Genomic DNA, 21,813 nt, shown 5'->3' with positions numbered 1-21,813 from the left:
AAGTGATTAAAGGATTGATTGTTACTTGCCTTGTTGTCTTGCTGCTTTAATGGCTATTCTGACACCTGACAGCTCAGCTTTCACCAGTTCAGTTGACCTCCTGACACACCTGGGGCCAAAATCAAATAGCAATAATAAGTAGACATCTAGATGACTGAGACTCTTCTTAAATTAGAATTTAACATTATTATCAATAAGAAAATTAACAGATTATTAACAGATTATCACAGGAAAATCACTTATCTCCAAAATTAAATTTGGTAAATATTGATGTGATTCTTACTTTAGGGAATGGGGAGGGCATTGGTAAATTTGACAAGTAATAAAGGTCTTTATTTTGTAGTAAACTTTTTTCTGATGTACAATAAATATAAAAGGGTAAATACATCAGTGAGTGTATAGTATAGTACAGCCTGAAGAAATATCACAAAATGGACACACCATATAACTACAAATCTAGCCAAGATATACCACATTAGCAGCACTCAAGAACAGCCAGGCTTTTCCCTATCTCCCAAGTACCATCTCCTTTCTCTTTCCAAAGTTAAAAATTGTGAAGACGTCTAACATTATAGGTTAGGTTTTCCTGCCTTTTAATTTTATATAAATAAAATCATAAGGCATATATTCTTGTATATTCTTTGCCTCTTTAGCTTAACATTAAGTTGGCACTCTTCTCTTTTAAACTTTTCTCTATGTTTCCTCTACATATATCATTCCAGATAGTCTTTTCATATTTATGTTATGGATCTTTAAAAAATATAACTAATAATAAAGCTTAGTGGATCACTTTAACAACAGATTAAACATTGCTGGGAAAAAATTATGAACAGATAGAGACAAAACTTCAATTATAGAATTTTCATTTGATTCCTGTTTATACTCCATAGTTCTCTCCAACATAATTTGCAATTCCTAGACTTATTAAATAGGTTAATTTAAAGTCTGTATCTGTAACTGCATCATCCAGATTTCCTATGGACCTGTGTCTATTTCCTGTTTTTGTCTCTAATGGTCAAGACTTATCTTTTCATATACTTGATTATTATGAATTAAGTGACAGACATTGCAAATAAAAATTATAGTTTAAGGTTCTGAGTGAATTTATATTCTCCCAGGCAGGATTTACTTTTGCTCTGGAAGCCTGCTAGCAAGGGGAACCAGCAATTCCTTGTAATCTTGATCTAATCAGGGAAATGACACGATTCAAGTATGAGCTTCGGTCCTGCTAAGGACAAGTGGAATTCCACTTCACACTTATCCCTGGCATATATCCCATATGAATCCTAGTTGAATGCCTGAGTAGTTTCTAGACTCCTCCTCCTTGGGAGGCACTGAACTTCACTTGGAGCTACTCTTCCCTTTGGTTTCATAAGTCTACCAAGCACTTTTCTCATTCCTCTTAGACACCATTTTTAAAGTCAGCAACTGCATCAAAGGGAAAAAAAACAATGAGAAAAAAGTCAAGTGGAACTTTTAGAATTCAGTAATACAGTATCTGAAATTAAAAATTCATGGGAGAGACTAAATGATAGACTAGACATGGCAAAAGATCCAACAAAAAATATCCTTCAAAAATGTGTTTCTGTGCCTTTGATCTTATGTCTTTCTGTTTTCACAGTGTCCAGGGACATCCAGTGTCCAGTGACATCCAGATGATAAATATTCCTTAACTTGGGTCCCCTGTGTGACAATGACATGGATTACAGTGCCCACTGAACTAAGATAACCATGTGGTTCAAGAGAAATATAAACACTTGATTTTCAAGTCACTGAGAAAAGGAAAATAGAATGATTGTATCAGTATATGATAAAAATATATGGTAACTTTCATCACAAATTCATAGTAAGAAATCTTACTAAAGCAGGAAAAGGAGGAAGTTGCTTAATATTTTGAAAGGTCTTAGTAAATCCTTTTAATACACATTTTAAATAAAATTTTCGTTTTAGAATAGTTTTAGATTTTCAGAAAAATTGAAAATGTAGTATAGAAGGTAGCACCCAGTTTCCCAGATTAATAGTACCTCACATCAGTATGATATATTTGTTTAATTAATGACCTAATATTGATATGTGGTTATGATGGTTAATTTTATGTGTCAACCTGACTAGGCTAAGAGATGCCCAGAGAGCTGCTTTTTTTTTTTTTTTTTTTTTTTTTGCTGTACGCGGGCCTCTCACTGTTGCGGCCTCTCCCGTTGCAGAGCACAGGCTCCCGACGCGCAGGCTCAGCGGCCATGGCTCACGGGCCCAGCCGCTCCACGGCATGTGGGATCCTCCTGGACCGGGGCACGAACCCGTGTCCCCTGTATCGGCAGGCGGACTCTCAACCACTGCGCCACCAGGGAAGCCCGAGAGCTGCTTATTTTTAGGCATGTCTGTAAACGTGGCTCTGCAAGATTTAGCATTTGAATCAGTGAACTGAGTAAAAAATAATCACTCTCATTCGTTCAAATGGGTATTATCCAAACTGTTGAGGGCCAAATAGAACAAAAAAATGAAGGAAGGACAAACTCACTCTGTCTCTTTGAGCTGAGACATCCATCTTTGCTTGCCCTCAGAAATGGAAATTGGTACTCCTGGTTCTTTGACTTTTGGACTCGGGACACTATTTGCACCATCACCTTCCCCCTACCCAATTTCTCAGGCCTTCGGTTTCAAACCGAGTTAGCTATACCACTGCTTTCTTGGTTCTCCAGCTTGCAGAGTGCAGATCACGGGACTTCTCAGCTCCATAAACGCACAAGCCAGTTTCTATAGTAAGTCTCTCTCTCTCTCTCTCTCTCTCTCTCTCTCTCTCTCTCTCTCTCTCTCTCTGTCTCTCTCTCTCTCTCTGTCTCTCTCTGTCTCTCTGTCTCTCTGTCTCTGTCTCTGTCTCTGTCTCTGTCTCTCTCTCTCTCTCTCTCTCTCTCTCTCTCTCTCTCTCTATATATATATATATATATATATATATATATATATATAACCTCCAGTTGATTGATTCTGTTTCTCTGGAGAACTTGAATACAATTTTTATGAAGTAAAGTCCACTTTAAGTTCAAATTTCCTTAATGGTTACCTAAGAATTTTGTCTATTCCAGTATCCCATCCCAAATACTACGTTACATTTAGTCATCACATTTTCTTAAGCTCCTCTTGACTGTGGCATTTTCTTAGATTTTCTTTGATTTTGATAGCCTTGACAGTTTTGAAGAATGTTGATCAGATATTTTGTAGAGTATTCCCTTAATGGAATCTGGCTCATGTTTTTTCTCATAACAGACTGGGGCTTGTGTTTGAAGACCACTGACATAAAGTCTTATTTTCATAACATCATATCAAGAGTACAGGGCTTCCCTGGTGGTGCAGTGGTTGAGAGTCCGCCTGCCGATGCAGGGGACACGGGTTTGTGCCCCGGTCAGGGAAGATCCCACGTGCTGCGGAGCGGCTGGGTCCGTGAGCCATGGCCGCTGAGCCTGCGCGTCCGGACCCTGTGCTCCAGAACAGGAGAGGCCACAACAGTGAGAGGCCCGTGAACAGCAAAAAAGAAAAAAAAAGAATTAAGGACTACATCTTAAACTCAAAAAAAGAGTACATACTACTAACATGACATCACTGATGATGTTAATCTTGATCGCCTGAATAAGGAAGTGTTTGTCAGTTAAGTTACTTATTCCCCCATATTGCACTATTGGGAAGGACACTAGATCAGTCCGTACCTAAGGAGTGGACATTATGTTCCTCCTTTTTCAGAGCACAGTGTTTACATAAATTATTGATCATTTTTCAGCAAGGGACATTTTCTCTTCTCTCCCATTTATTTACTTATTCAATTATTTGTTTACATCAATGTGAAGTCATAGATATTTATTTTATACTTTGGGTTATGATCCAATACTTTGTTATTTTATTGTTCAAATTGCTTCATATTTCATCCTTGAGGTATTTTTTCAGTTGACTCCTGTACTCCCATCATTGTGGGGTTTGGGGATTTTTGAGTATTTCCTTCTTTTCTGTCATGAAAAGATGGTCCATGCTCAGCTTATATATTTCAATGTCCCAGTCCTATTAACAGCCATTAACTTCAAAGAGTCTTGGTTCCAATTATTGTAGAATGGTATTAAAACCCAAAAATCTGGGAACTAGATGTGCTTATTCCTACTGGAGTGTAATTGATTCTAGGGCATATCAGATAACAGAGTAAGGAAATATATATGTTCAATAAATATTTTAATGATGAAGTATTCTATTCGATGCATTCCCATTAAAGTCATGACCAATGCATGGTGCCCCCAGCCATTATTTCATTTCAACATTGCACAAAAAGATCCTAGCAAGACAAGGACCAAAAAAATAAGTATCTAATAAAGTTGATTATAAACATATACTTAAGCTAGTAGTTACTCCTAAAGAAAATCTTCACCCTATGGATATACATAAGACTGTTAATAATAGCATTGCTTACAGCACTAAAAATTGAAACAATTTATTACATTTTTGGGTATAATAAATACATTGTGGAACATCATATGTGTCTCACTTTATCAACTGCTAATTCAAATGAATATACTAGAGCCATATATATTCAATTCATATATATATATGAAAAATAATTTGTTCAATGAAAAGAGAAAGTGGCTGGATTATGAAAAATATTCCATTTATACAGTTTGAATACATGTAAAGCAACAGTGTATTTTATGTATAGATATATGCAATGCAGTAAAAATGTTTAAATATAGAAAAGAATGAATAGCCTTTATGATGAGAAAAAAGGAGGAGGATTGAAATCAAAGGAGTACCTAAAGTATTCTTTTCAAGATAATTATTGACCTCCACATTGTTTAATTCAATGACCAACTTTCAGTCATGATCTTATTTGACATATCATCATTTACCAAAGTTAATAACCATCTTCATCCTAGAAGTGTTCTATCCTTGGCTTCTAGACATAACATTCCTTGATGTTTTTTTTTTCCTTTGACACTGGTCATACTTTGTCTCCCCTATTTATCACAATTCTTATCAACTTCTTAAATTCGGAATGCCCTGGGAATCATTTTTTGACTCTTCTTTTTTCCTTTTTTGTCAGTGATTTCTACTAGTTCACAATCTCAATTATCATCTATGTAATGATGACTCCCAAATTGTATCTTGTCCAGACTTCTCTACTAAACTCTATAAAACTATATACAGCTGTGTACTTGCCATCTTTACTTGGAACACCTCTAAATTTGAAATGCTCCAAACACAATGTGGATTTTTCCTCTAGAACCTGCTCCACCCACACACATTCTTCCCCGTCATTGGACTCCAACATTCTAGTCTATCCGAAAAACAACAACAACAAAACAAAGCTTGATTCATCTTTGAAACATTTCATTTATATCCCATAACTAATATGTCCAAAAAATTGACTTTAGTTCAAAATATGCATAGAACCTGATGACAGCCCACCACCTCCCCCCAGCCCCAAGCCTTGTCTAAGGCACTATTACCACTCGCCCAGATTACTTGGTAATCTCCAATCCCTACTTCCATTCTTGTCCCAACAGAGACTCTTGGAAACACAGCAACCAAAGTGATCCTTCCAGTATGTCAGTGCTATCAAGTCATTGCTCTGCTGAAAACCCTCCAGTGTCACCTGATCACATTCGGAGTAAAGTCAGTGGCTTCCCAATGGGCCAGCATGCTCTGCACAACCCGAGTCTGTCAAAACTCTGACCTCACCACAAGTCCAATCTTCATTTGCCACACTATCCTCCTTGCCATTTCTCAAATATGCCAGATATACTCCTGTCTCAGGGTATTACCACTGTTATTTTCCTCTGTTTGAAACACTGTTCCCTTCTCCTTTATTCTTAGCCTGATTTCTTAAAACTCAGAAAAAAAAAGAAACCTTCCCACTCCCATTCATGTGCTCCCCAGAGGACACAACATACTCATCTTCTACCTCAAGCATGCCTCATCTTCTACCATACTGTATAATGGACTTATTTATATGTTCACCTTCTTTTTCTTCCCATTAATAAGTACACTCCAAGGTTCATGATCATTCTTAGTTCTTATTCCTACATTCAATGTACCATATAGTGTTTGGCACACACTAGGGACTCAATAAAATTTACTGGGTTAATTAATTAACCTTTAGAAGGGCAATAAAATGGCCTGGAAATCTGCATTATTATCTGCATTATTATGGCAGCAAAATTGCATCGTAATCAGATTTTTGGTATTGTATTTTAACTATTTATTTAAGACAAATAATAAACAGTGTTACTAATAACAGTAATCATGTACTGCTGTTTTTTAAAGGAGAAACTCATTTTCAGAATAATAAAAGGATATAAGACATAATTACATAAGAATTCTGAAGTAATAAAACACAGGGATAAAAAGAATAAATTTTTAGGAAGTATTTTTTATTTTTTACATATATACAAGTAAACTGATATGACCTTCAAAAGGTTAAAAAAGAAAATAAGTAAGCTCTGAAGTTCATTTAATGAGTAACATTGCTGGCTTCTAAAAAGACATCTTTATTATGAGAAGAGCAACTGGAAATATCTCAGCAAAGAAGTCTCAGGGGATTCTTCCACCAGACATTGCTGAAACAATCTAGTTGCACTGGGGATTGGACATGACTAGTTCAAAGTCAGTGAACTGTGGGTGGCATGCCTAGAATAGAGACTTTTTTTGAGAGAAGATTACAAAAGTGATTCCAAAGAGAGATGTACCTGTCATTGACTTCTTATACTCTAGTACAGCAGAAATAAAATAGTACAGTTTCTCTCTGGAAAATTAAAAATAGGCATTTTAAAGCTGGCCCTTTTACCATTTCTATAATCCTTTGTGAGCAACTATCATTGTTATTGTGTTTCTCTTGTTAAAGTGTATTCAACAGAAAAAAATTTAATTAAGAAAATCAATGGTACAGTTATCTTTTGTTTTTCCCTCTTGTTGAGGATAAGATCTTAAAACCAAAAGACAAGATCTGGAAGCTGCTTTACTTAAACTTTCAACTTAAACAAACAAACCTCTCTGTCTCTTTTGTCCAGATCTAATAGTGATATGGTATCACACAATTTGTTAGGAGTAAATGGATCTCAGGTAGCCTGTGAAATGATAAGGGCTTAGATAAAATTAAACTACACCATCAATTAGAATTGCAATTCATTTCAATATGTTTATTCTTTAAAAATATAACCAATTTTACTTACCCACAAAGATATCCATTTTTTAAATCGCAATCAAGAACAAAATATCTTGATTTACCACATCCATTGAAACACACATGACACTTTTATACATCTTTCAAGATTGACTGTAAGAAAAATTACTGGTTCTTAGAAATGTTGAAAGATAAAATTGGCATTATTTGTTTCTATGTAATTTGATTTTAAGTTTAACTTATGAATGGATAGATTATATAAATAAATCCTGGTTTATTGTTTATTGTTCCATCCCTGTTAGCCAATAAATCTCCCACAGATAACACAATACAGGATGTACTACCAATAATTCTGTGTTAGTTTTAACATAGATTCTGATCATCAAATGGTTCATGCAGAATGAAATTTTGTTAACTGTTGAAAGTGGATATATATACAAATAAAATTGTTTTCTTCATTTGTTACAGTCATACCTAAAAAACAGTTGGACAGATTTATATCAAATTTGTAACATATATTTTGGATACCTTAAACTGGCGTGTAATCTGTGTAGTGTGCACAAAATTATTTGGGCAGTTACCCAAGAGGAAACTCAAAGGGTGAGAGTGACCACCAAGACAGTGGGAACTTTGTAGCTATAAGAGGCTTCTGTGACTGCAAATCAGGGGAGATCTTCCATTTATTAAAAGCACCATGGAAAGGGGTTTCAAATAAAACACTGTAATTTAACAGCTGTAAAAGTCCATGTTCCAAAGAACAAATTCTGTTTTGTGATAGAGCACTTCTCATATGGGCACGTCTATACAGCAAGGCTTTAAATGCTAGACTCAGAGGTTTATATAATTTTGCTTCATGGTTCACAAACAAAATGGAGAATCTAACTAGTTTTAAATGAGATTCTAAATCAGGTTAGAAAAGCTGAAAGAGGCATAGCTGGAGTTTGTGATTTAAATATAAAATCATTTTTTTAAAAAATTTATAGAAAAGAGGTAATCCCTAAAGGTCTTATTGCCCCAGTATAGTTTCAGAATCCAACATTTTAGTTAAGCTCTAATTTGATTTCCAGTAGTACATTATCTTTGCAGGACTACCTTATGATCCTGAGATAAACACACATATGTACAGATACACAATAAATGTCCGTTTTAAGTATTCATAGATTAAAATCCAGTTAATGAAAAATTTCCTTAAATCTTCTGAGTTCCGCAATGTGTAATTGCATCTTTGTATGTACCTTTTCTTTGAGTTGTGTAGGGCTGATAAATTATTTGTTGACCAGTAATTCATAATACAAATTTCATATTTTCTGTGTTGTTTTCTTTAAATGTCTATATTTATCTCTTCTTTCTTTCATATTTCAAAAGGGCATGTTTTAAGTGAAACTATGCAAGGATAAGAGAAAATAAAAAACAAAAGTTCACTTCAGGCCCTAAGAATAAGAATTTATATTTAGACCCCCTTCTCCAAACTGCTACTTAAGCCAAACAAGGAAAGTGTTGCAACAAATGTATCTTGTAGCTCAAAAACAAAGAAAAAAATTCATTTTGAATGAATTAAAATGGATTCTAAGCAAACCAGGATATTTCATTCTTAGTGTATTAGTTTTCTAGGGCTACCCAAAAAATGCACCACACGATGGTTGTTTAAACAACAGAAATTAATTTCCTCACTATTCTGGAGGCTAGGCCGAAGATCAAAGTTTTGGCAAAGTTGGTTTCTTCTGGTTTCCTCCTAAGCCTCTCAGTTTGTAGGTTTCTTCACCTGGTCTTCTCTCTGTAGCCATCTGTATCCAAATATCCTCTTCTTATAAAGACAAGTCATATTGAATTAGGGCCCACCATAATGACCTTATTTTAACTTAAATGCATCTTAAAAATCCTATCTTCAAATTACGGTTACATTCTGAGGTACTGGGAGTTAGGACTTTAACATATGAATTCGAGAGGCACACAATTCAGCCCATAACACCTGGGTCAAGTCACTTTGCCCTGAATTACGTTCTGATTCTAAATATGTTTTGAGAGTTAAGTCTGAAGTTTATATTGAAATGCAAATCTCCAATCAGATAAACAATTGTAACTCCCATGCACAATTAGAACATTGGGAGGGATAAATAAATTAAATAGTCATGAAAACATAAATGCCATAAGTATATTTAATGCCCCAGAATGAGAAATACACATGCAACTTGATGTTGAGAGTAATCAGAAAGACTACATTATAAATTTGGATAGATAAGAATTTATTGATGTGGGACCATTCACCCAAAATTTTAGGTATAAGACCCTGACAAGGGTCCCATGGATGGTTCAAACCTACAACTACAATGACTGCTAAAACCTTGAAAAAAACAATGGGCACACTGACCAAAGTTGAAATGCCAAAGTTCCCATGAAAGAAGGTAAAGAGAGGCATGCAAACTTTCAGTGATATGGGCATGATATCCACATCCAGAACACTCATCAAATGATTGTTTCATGAGAAAGCCAAGGCATACCATTTACCAAGTCCAGGAGAAAAACACTGTTGTGTGAATACCACTCAGTTGTGGATTCTCTGTAGCCAGGCCTGAGAGTAAGATAAAACTCTGTTAAAGAACTTGGCATTCTTATGCCTATGGGGATAGTAGAATCCAAAAACAAGAGGTAGCAACATTTAACTTCCAAAAACCAGGGGTAATAATAATTGCAATGGCCACCAAGACTGGAATGACATTCAAGGTGGCCTGATATGTAAAGATCTGTAGAGATAGTTAGTAGAATACAAGTGGAAGTGCAAAAAAAGTGGACATAAAACAATGTTAACCCTCAGATTGTGACAGCAGAATAAATAAAAGATAAATGCCTGGGAGACAGAGACCAGTCATTCCAATGAAAACCATGATCCCATGTGGAATTTTCAAATTTGAGGCAGTTTTCAGGTCCAGAAACTAATGCATACATTGATGACCATATATCCAGAGACAAGGGCCCTGGAAAATCATGTCAAGTATAAATGGTAATGACTCCCCAGTACTTACAAGGGACCTTTGGCCAAAAGAAGAATGTCCAGATATTTCAAAGACCTTTGAACACAGGATATGAGTTGAATAGTTGCCAAGAGCTCTAAAGCATCATCATGAACCATAAACACCAGCCCTGCACACCCTCTCCCCCAATTGGAAAGCCACCTGTTAGAATCTAGAAGATCACTATAGGCTACTGCTAGTTCATTCAAGAATTAGGCCAAATTTTAGCTATAGTGTCAGATGGTCAGATACGGTATCTTTGCTCAAGTAGATTTGTAAGGTACTTCAGGTACATGGTTTGTGACAACTAACTTGACAAAAAAACATTCTTTTCTATATCATCAGAAAAGAGAAAAATTTTGCAAAAAAGAAATTGTATTCACATGGAATAGAGAACAATATACATTTACATTTTTTCCCCAGAAAAGTTGTAACTTTCATACCCTTCATCGTAAAATAGTTCAAAGATATCTGTAGCCATCTCACAGAATAGCATACCACACGGATCAGTTACATTGACACATTATGTCAAATGGATGGATGGACTGAATGAGCATGAGATGGATTGCATTCAGGACACCTTACTAAGAAACATGCGTTCTAATGTATAAAAGATAAACCATGTGAAAATTCAGAGATCTACCACATGTATAAAATATTTTTAATTGTGGTAGTCAGGTACAAACCAAGACATGGCCCCAAAGCCAAAGACAACTTACTGCATCTTGGATCTCTTATCATGAAAAACAAAACACAACTCCTGCCAGCTTTCAGTGGGACCCAGATTAGGAAAAGGTTCTGAGGTTAAGACTGTGATGTAAGTGTTGCAGGTCATAGTATTGTTGGTCAATTAAAGTTCAAAATCAAACAAACAAACTCATAGTAAAAGAGATCAGATTTGTGGTTACCAGAGGTGGGGTGTGGGGCAGGGAAAATTGGATCAAGGCAGTCATAAGGCACAAACTCCAGTTATAAGATAAAGGAGTACTAGAGATGTAATGTAAAACAAGATCAATATAATTAACATGGCTCTATGTTATATATGTAAGTTAAGAGTTCTCATTACAAGAAAAAATATTCTAGTTTTTAAATTTTGTGATGATATGAGATGATGGATGTTCACTAAACTTATTTTGATAATCATTTCATGATGTATACAAGTCAAACCATTATGCTGTACACCTTGAACATATACAGTGCTTTATGTCAATTATTTCGCAATAAAACTGGAAGAAAAAAATTGTGGTGCAGGTAGTCCTGCCACTTTTGCCATTAAATATAATAACCTTAGTACATCCTAGCGTTGGCGGTATATGTGGTTCAAAAAGACGCTGTGTAGAATTTGTGTCAAGACCAAGTGAGAGAATCACAATGAACACCTCTGAATTTTTGAAGCAAGACTATGCCATTTGCTTCAGATAACTATATTCCTCTTAAAAAACAATTTTTATTATTATATTACCAGATCTTAGTAGAGACAGAATACTTGGACACCAAGTGACCATGAAACTGGAATTGCTCATAATAATTATTATAATCTGATAGATGCCCTATGGTAAGTGGAATAACGCCCATGTCCTAATGCCAGAACCTATAAATATGTTACCTTACATGGAAAAAGGGATCTCATATATACAGTTAAGGTTATGGAACTTGAGATGTGAAGTCATCCTGGATTATCCAAGTAGGCCCAGGCTAATCACCTGAGTCCTTGAAAGTGGAGAACCTTTCCAGGTTGTGGCCAGAAAGTTATGTGATGATGGAAGAATAATAGTCAATGAGATGCATCATTGTTACCAACCCCCTGGAGAAGGTTCCTAAAAAGAGTCCTTCTGCCTGGTGTTGCTTGTGCCAATGGAACAAGATCAAGTTTGTTTCAAAAGAAAAGGAAAGCTTTATTCTTTGATCAAGGAATGGAGAGGTCTGAGCTTCCAGAGCTCCTCATCAGTGAGGGGAGAGGGTGGAGTTCTCACAGGGCACGTGCTGCTCCAGTTCCAGAAATCAGGGCCTGGCGTAAGTCTCTGCACACGGCCCACCACTGCCATCTTGAATGGAGCGTGTGCAAGTGCTTCTGCACACAGCCCTCCATGCTGAGGCCACAGCCATTCTGCACTGGGAACTCTGGTCTGATGTGCAGGGAGCAAGGTCTCAGCACCTGGCACCCTATGAGCAAGGTTATACCCTATGAAACCAGGTTAAGCACAAACGAAGAGAAAAATACACACAAAAAATGGTTAGACTTTATTTTATTACCCAGGTTCTATTTTTATGCCCCAGGGAATTGTGAATCGCTTTGCCAGTGACACCTTTGCTGCACGATGATGCAGAAAGATGGTCAGGAGCCAACGAATGCAGGCACCTTCCAGGAGCTGGAAGAGGTGAACAAACAGATTGTCTTCTACAGCCTCCAGACAGGAATGCAGATTTGCTAAGCCCTTGATGTTAGCTCAGTGAGACCCTTATCAGACTTCTGACCTACTAAACTGTAAGATAATAGATTAGTGTTGTTTTATGCCACTAAGTTTGTAGTAATTTGTTAAGACAGCAGTAAAAAATGAATACAGATTTTGGTACTAGGAGTGAAGTGTTACCATAACAAAGGCCTAAAATGTGGAAGTGATCTTGGAATTGGGGAGGGGGGGTAAGCAGGGGCTGGAAGAATTTTTAGCAGTGTGACTAAAAAAGCCTAGATTTCCTTGAATATAGTGTTAGTAGATATATGGATGCTAACCATTGTGCTAACAAAGACTCAGATGGAAAGAAGGAAGATGGTTGAAGAAACATAAATCTCCCTGGAGAATTCCTAGATTGTTGTGAACAACAAAAAGTTATCAATTTACATATCTGAGATTTGCAAAAAAAGAAAGCTGGATAATTCTAACTTTGGGCAGGAATATTGGAATCGTTACTCTCACTGATGAGAGTAGAACCTGTTCAGCGCTTTTGGGAAAGCACTAAAGCAATACAGCCACACTTGGTCAAAATAAGCATAAAGATAAAGTAAGCATAGATACAGATATGCCATTGCTGAGACTTTTAAAATTTTTCTATATTATTTATACAAGTTTATATATGCACATATATATATGTAAGCCTGGGAAGTTCTCACATGAAAATAAGTAAGGAAAAAGTGCTGAAAGGCCATTATAGAATGCTATTAATTAAAGATCTATACACATGGTAATATGGGTTTAATCTTAAAAACATATTGCTAGGTGAAAAAGAAATAAGTCTAGAGCAAAATTAAATAAAGGTGAATTCAATTTATTTACACACAAAATAATAATACAAGTTTTATACACAGAAATGAAAAATATAGCCATGTTTTCCCATGAGGGTAAGAGAATCAGAGGAAAAAAGTAGAGATAAAATTCAATCAATGAATAAAAAGAAGTTATTCAAGTACCAATGACATCAGCATTACACAAACAGAGGAGTATCATTAACTCAACCCTTTGCACATACAACACAACTTAGTGTATAAATAATAAATGTGAAACTAAAGTTTAAAACATTTTATCATGTATATACCTTTCATATTGAGTTAAATTATAGAATAAAAATAAAAATAAATTAATGATTTAAGATATAAAGACAGGAAATATATTCAAAAATAAATAGATGCAAAAGTCTAATTTGCATAATACTAGGTTTATTAATTTATACCACTCAGCTGCATTAAATATCATAAGCATATCTCTTCATTAATACTGCTATCTCACTTATTAAAAAGATAATAATTTATTTAAAATTGTATTGCCTCAAAGGTTTTTAAGGATTAAGTGAATTAATATATGTACATCACTTAGAAATGGATCTAGCATACGAAAACACCACAAAAGTGCTAGCTATCATCATTATTATTATTTCCCTGAAGTAAAGCAAAGTGAACTTTAAAAAGCAAAGTCTAAAATGGATACTTTTTAAAAAGCAAACTATTTATGTATTATTTTTATTGCAAAAGAACTATTCATGTTTTAAGCTCCAAGAGTATACCTAGTATTTGATTTAATCCATTTTTCTTTTTCTAAAAACAGCTTTTTGCTTTGTAATAACTACTCCTTGGATTGGATATGTAACATCTTTCTATGAAGCAATTTTTAATGTACATTCTAACCATCAGCATTAAACTGAGAGTAATTATATCTCAAAACCAGGCATGACATCCATACCCAAAATTTAACAATAAACTCCAGCTCCTTTGCTCCTACTCTGAAGTGTGGTTTTCCATGTGAGTAATGTAACCATCTAGTTTGTCATTCAAACTGTGATGCTTTTGAGAATTGATAACTATACCAAGAAAAATTCCAGTACTGTCCCAGTTAAAATGGGTCATCAAATATAGATGTAGAGACAGTACAATCTCTCCTGAGAATGACCCTAAATTTATATTAGTATCACGTTCCTGTAAACTATGCTCAGAGGAACTTGAGCATAAATCCACTTTGAATCCTTGTTTTTCTCCCCAATTTTAATGCCACCACATTAGCAGGGACTATCATCTTCTCATGCCTAGATCACTATCACAGCCTCCTAACTGAGCTACCTGCTCTCCCTTCTCTTCCTCCCCTAGTGCATCTACCACGTAGCAGCAAAAGTCACACAAGTCACAGGATCCCATTTCTGACCTCCAAAAACACCCCAATGACTTCTCACTGGCCTGTGAACAAAATCCAAAACTCTTAATCATGCACTACAAAGTCCCTTCTAGCCTGATGCCTGACTATCAATCAAACATGCCTCTCATTCAGAAAGTTTTATTCACATCTTTCTTCTTGAAATTCCTGCAACTCACTAGGTTCTTTCCAATCTCAAAATTTATGACACAGAAACAGAAACAGAAATATATAATAATATGAGAGTCTAACACGCCTGTCTTACTCTAGTAGATCAAGGAGGCAATAAACTTGTCAGACACTAAAACACAGACAACCTTAACTCAAACAAGCAAATAGTATATATACACAAATGTAAATTTTCCACATGTAATAAAGTTAAAAATTAATAACAATATTCAAAAAAGGGCACTTCCAGAAGGAAATGAAAATCAAACAACCACAGAATTCTATTTAAAAATCTATTGAATCAAAGGTGAGATATAATTTAATATTTAAATTTTTTTATAAATTCAGGATAATCTCTTAATGTACTATACTCTATAGGATATAACCAAAGCAGTGCTCAGCGAAAAATTCATAGTATTAAACACCTTTATCAATAAAAACAACAAATGAAGTAGACATTTGCATCCAAAAAGATAAAACAAAATAATCTAAAATAAATAAAGCAAGAAATTATTAGAGATAAAAATCTCAATTTATTTTTAGAAAAGGAAAAAGGAAAATAAATAAATTGTGCTCTGATAACTTAGAAAGAAACACACCATTAAATAACCTAGTTCTTTTAAAAGGAGAAAGTACAAATTCAAAAAGAAATGAAAAGAGCAATTAAAAAAAATCATTCTGTGCACACACATTTGAAAACCTAAATCAAATTGGTAATTTTAGAAGAAAATAAAGTGTATAAATGTGGCATACTAAAATCAACCTGAGGCATTTTTTAGCATAGCTGTAAGAGGTCTAATTGCCCTTAGTTGAGTTAGAAAATTTAGACAACTAATTTCCATAGAATAAGAAAACAGAGATTAGTCAAAAAGCCTCCTCACAAAAACTTTGCATTTCCCTTAATGGGTTCACAAAGGGTTTTTCAAAGCCTTTAAGGAAGAAATAATCCTAACTTTATTTTGAACAATTACCACGAATAGAAAAATCAGGAAAACTTCTGAATATTTTTTAAAACAAAGATCCCAAGACCTGAAAAAGATGACATAGTGTATCAAAATTACAGACCAATTTCACTTATGAATAGCAATAAAAATTTTAAAACAGAATCCTTAAATGGAATTCGTACACATTTTTACATTGTATTGTAGCAAAAACCTCCTCCTGGGAATTGGATGTGAGAAAAGTAGCATATTAGAAATAAGCTGAAAGACAGTTTTCAGCACTGGAATAAAAGGGGTAACAATTATACACCCTCTCTCACAGTTGTGCTAGGGACAGAGGAAGGAAAAGTAAGCTTGGTGAAACACAAAGTATTAAAATGTCACATGGGGAAATAAATGACAAAACCACATATATGCCACCTCTCCCCTCCTGCAAGGTTGAAGTTGCCCATCTCATGGTGGACTGTCAGTGACTGAAGCTGAGTATGTTACTGTGCCTGTATCAGATACTGATATCGGATCAATATCCACTTGCTTCTGCAAGCACCATCAGACGAGCAACAAATGGTAGATTTGTGCTAAATTTCCAACGTTGTGCCTGCAAATCCCATGTACTTCTAATCTCTGCCTGGTCCCCGATTCTCACTACGTGTAGAGAACATCTGCAGTGACGGTGCCAGAAATAGGAGCTTTGCAGAAGCAGCAGCTTTGTGATTTTCCTGAGGAGTGGCTGAATTCCCTCAGAAGTACAAGCATTCTTGGGTGATAACTGCACCATCAGCCAGGAGGAATCACCACCACTAGACTTGGACAACAATATAGAAACACCGATTGTAAACGATAGAAATCCTTTCCTTCGAGCCATATAAAGGATGTTCAGAATTGCTATGATTCATTTGAATCCTAAAGATACCTTAGGTTTCTAACCTTGGAAAATGAAGATGCATTTTTTTTTGTAGTTCCCACATTGAAAACAAAATATTTCATTCATGTGACTTGCTCAATACACATCTATGGTATGAGTTACAATAACGAATTCAAAATCTTCAGTAGTTGTAACTAGGAAATAGACCTTATTTGCTACCGCTTCCAAATCACCATGATGTTAAATAAAAGGTGACAATATTCTTCAGAATATATCTGTGTTTGTAATACTACCATTTTAAATTCTACACATTTTAAAAAAACAAAGAAAATGATAGACTTAATCATTCTGTGATCATTAATATGGCCAAATGTGTTTTCAACAAGCATAGGTTTCAACATGTCTCCAATTATAAATTTAGACTCATGAATAGTGATTAGCCAAAACTCATTGATAAGCTATAAATCGATACATACATATGCATATGCATGTCAAATTCCATGATAGGCCTTCCCTGGTGGCTCAGTGGTTGAGAGTCCGCCTGCCGATGCAGGGGACGCGGGTTTGTGCCCCGGTCCGGGAAGCTCCCACGTGCCGTGGAGCGGCTGGGCCCATGAGCCATGGCTGCTGAGCCTGCGCGTCGGGAGCCTGTGCTCCGCAACGGGAGAGGCCACAGCAGTGAGAGGCCCGCGTACCGCAAAAAAAAAAAAAAAAAAAAAAAATTCCATGATAAAATAGAGATTATAGTTAAAATTGTTACATTAGAACAAATACGAAATAACTACATGAAATACTTTATACACACAAACACACACGTATTCTTGGAAAAATTAAATTTCCTCCACAATCAAAAAAAATTGTGTTATTTGCAGATAGATTTCTCCATTTAAAAAAATCATTGAAAATGTTGCTTTCACCTCCAGGACAGGATTTTAAGATCGTAAAACTTAATAATTTCTCATGTCAATAAGAAAAGAGAGAAACATAAAAAGAAAAATGAGGGAATCTCTGCATAGGCCACATCTTCCCATTTGTCTAAGAAGAAAGTTGATGAACCTTATAATTAGATGTTGTTTATTCCCTATAACTGGGTGTTAAAGTCTCAATTTATTTTTTAGTCATACACAAAGCTGGAAGAACAGGAAAGTTTAATGTAAAACATAATAATATAAAACAGTAATATAAAACAACTAATATACCTCAAAATATTCAAATCCCATACCTACTAAGTTCTTTTTCTTATAAGTTATTCTTCTAGAAAGAAACTGAGTGACATAGCAAGTCCTTAAGGATGTACATGTCTAAAAACCATTAAGAGGTTTCTGTTTCTAGGTATGATGAAGTAACAGGGAGCAGACTTACCCTACAGATTTAAACAGAAAACTAGACAAATTTATAAAACAAAAAATTACAGACAGTAGTGACAGGCAGTGCAGGACTATATTCTCTGAAAGTGAGCAGTGGTCATCAGGCAAGGTAAGCCTATGCTTAAGGCTTTGAGGCAGCCTGCATGATACTATGCAGGAAGTAGAAACTCAAACAGAGCTTTGTGGTCTCCCTGGATTAAGGAGACATCTGAGATTGTGGAGGATGAGGCAGTTAACTACAGAAGAGGGCAGAGAACACTCTATAGAAAGCTCCAAAAAACTGCAGAGGATACCCTTAAATTTTTAAGGAAGCCCTTTTTGAAGAAGTGACACTGGGGAAAAAAATCAAAATCAAATCAATATGATGACAATACAGCTGCATTCATGAGATCAGGGAAAGAACATTCAAAGCTTACGGATTAACAAGGGTAAAAACTTAACACAGGAATGAACTTGGAATGTTTGAAGTTAAAAAAAGAAAAGTAGCATAGGCAGTACAGGATGAAAAGAGCTAGATCAAATAAACATAGAACAGATGTTGTAGGACGTTCTAGGACTTCATTTAAAATTTCAATTTTGTTGTTATCATCTTGATAAACCATTGAAGGAGCTTGGCATTATCTAATTTGAACCCGAGAATAGCCACATTGACTGCTTAATACTGGATGCGTGGTAGTGGCACCAAAATTTAAAAATTGTATCATCAGCTAGAATTTGAAGCAGTCTTAGTGAGGTCTGGTGATGATTATGATGATGGTTGTAGAGAATTTGATGAAAAGGGGAATTAATTTGATATTAATCTTCAGAATATATTTGATATTCATTTTAAGAATATATTTGACAGTAAAGTTGAATATTTATCAATGGATTAGATATGGTGTAGGAAGGAAAGGGAGGAATTAAAATATAATTCTTGGGTTTTTGACTGATACAAGTGAGTAGATTTGGTAACATATATTAAGATGAGGAAGGCTTTTGGGAAGCTAGGATTTGTCCCATTTAAGATGGCCAATTGCAGATGCAAAGATAGATGTAGGCTGTGTAAGGTGTCAAAGTCAGGAGTAAGAATCTGGGAGATAACATTATTAAACACATAGAAAAGAATGAGATCACATAGGAAGAGAGCGCAGAGTGAAAACAGATGAGTGCCAAAGTAAAATCCCTGGGATACTCTGATCTTTAAAAAAGTAGAAGTCTGTAAATAAGATTAAGAAGGAGTGTACAGTGAGGTCAGGGGGAATTCTAGAAACTGTCATTTCCCTGAAGAAAAGAATAGAAAGCATTAACAAGAAAGAAGGTCTAGTGCGTCATAACTAAAGTTACTAGGAAGTGAGGTAAAAGGAAAACAGAAAATTAATCACCAGTTTGGTGACTTTAATAAGAACAATACACTGGAGTGGTCGAGACAAATACTCAAATAGAATAAGGTGGTACAAGAAAGGGGCCAACAAATGGATACAAATGAATGAGTTTAGAATACTACAGGGGGCCCAGAAAGATAGAAAGCTTGGAATAAACTTATTTTTAAAGGTTACATATTCCAATAATCTGCTCAATATGTCTTAACCTCCAGATCTTTTTCAATCATGCTATGTCTAAACCTAAAACCCAAAGTTCAGTTGTTTATCTGAAAAGATTACAAAAGATATACTATTTTTTTCTGGTATTTAGAGACTTTGGGGGCACTCCATAGTATATTTATGTGGATACTCTGTATTTTGAGGAATTTCTCTGTAAAGTAGCCCAGAAAAAAATGGGACAGTGGGTGGGGTGTGCGAATCAAAAGACTTTCTTTTTTATTGTTATTGTCACCATTTGTGTATTTTCTTCCTCCCATGGATGAAATTAATGTATATTTACAGACCCACAGCATTCATCCTTTAAAGAGAAAGAAAATAATATAGAGAAAAAAGATATCATTGCTAGAGAAAGGTCATTGAGAAGGCAAGAGTGGAAGGAATGAAGCGTAGGTACTATTGATTGGGAACAGGTTAGCTCTTAGTAAATAAAGGGATATATCTTCCATTTTAACATTAATAGAGAATTTTTGGTAAAGGAAAAACAGCTAAGTGAGCTGAGAATGGATGTGATGAACAGAGTGGAATGTTTGAAAATGGGTTTTTTTGTGTGTGATGACAAGGTCTAGTGATGATTGAGGTAGAAATAAAACAAAATGACAACAACAGCAACAAAAGACAGAAAAAATTGTTAGAGCTAAAGAGCGAAGAAACTTAGAAATCAGAGTGTTGTGTGTAACATTTACCTGCATTATGAAAGAGTCAACAATTGGAATACCAAGGAAGAAGACAATGAATCAGTCAAGCGACGGAAAAATGAGAAGGAATGGCCTGGGTGTCAGTAGCAACAGCAGAAAAGTAGAAAGATAAGTGGAAAGATCTGACTGCATATGTTTCGTAGAGCTTGAGCTTTGGAATGAGGTAGAAGGGAGAGTCTGACCAGCATTAGTGGACAAGGAGTAGATCTTCACTAACTAAGACCTCATACACATAGAGAGTGGTAGGAAAAACAGACTGCTCTTGAGAGATTTTGGGGGGAATCAGTGTTAATAGGAGACAGTCATGTTTCATTGAGAGCAAAATTAAACGGATAAAAGATTGTACCGAACAGTGCATAAATGCTGGCAATTTGGGGCTGATATACTTTACTTGACAAATCTTCTCAAATTTATTAAATATATTATATTCCATTGATATAAAATAGCCTCACTATTTATTAAATAAAGAAACAAATAAACTGATGTTTTTCTGATTTACTTAGTCAGTTGAGGTAAAAATAATTTCCAAAACGGTGCTGGCATAAAACAAGCTGGTAATTAGTGCAATTATCATATAACCTTACCAGTGTGAAATCTGTTCTGTACATGTGATATATGGAAGTAGAATCCACACAACACAGCCATAATGCTGTAACAGTACAGGCCATTACGTAAGAAAATTTACTTATTCAGTGTTGAAAATTGGTGACTGAGCCCATTTCCAAGCCAACACAACATTCCACTCTTGCCCTCAGGAGCCCACAATCTGCTATACACCATCTTCATCTCTTTGCTCTAAATGGAAGTCGTTTTCACTCACCCTCTCCACCTCTCTTCCCATCATCTAGCAAGCCCTCTCCCGTCAGGCTTTCAAACCCTCAACTCCACCAAAATGGGTTTTGCCAAGGTCACTGTAGACACCCCTGTTGCCAAATACTTTTATCAATTCTCTTCCGTAACCAGCTTGAGCTCTTATTGAGATCAGTTGACACAGACTCTAATCTTCCTGAAACAATTTCTTCCTTTGACTTCCAATACATCGTTATCTTTTACTTCAAGTTCTATATCTCTTGCTCTTACACCTTAATATCCTTTACAACTTCCTCCTTATCTCCATGAACTCAAATATAGAACTTCTTTTCACTAACTACTTTCACTCTTCAAGTGATCTGATCTAGTGTCTCACTTTACATAGCCTAATCTTCATTCCTATATCCAATAACTTTGCAATATCTCCACATGTATATATATATATATATATATATATATATATATATATAAAAATATAAAATAAGCAGCTCCAATTTTATATTTTCCAAAAAGAGCATTTGATGCCTCAAAAAATAATTTTTGTCCTTTCCATTGTCTTCCTCATCTTAGCAATTCATTTTTTTCCAGTTTCTCAGGCCAAGGAATATTTCTT

This window comes from Leucopleurus acutus (assembly GCF_964270905.1).
Source record: "Leucopleurus acutus genome assembly, chromosome: 4".
Taxonomy (NCBI): domain Eukaryota; kingdom Metazoa; phylum Chordata; class Mammalia; order Artiodactyla; family Delphinidae; genus Leucopleurus; species Leucopleurus acutus.
The sequence above is the reverse complement of the archived record's forward strand: the minus strand, read 5'-3'. Positions refer to the sequence as shown.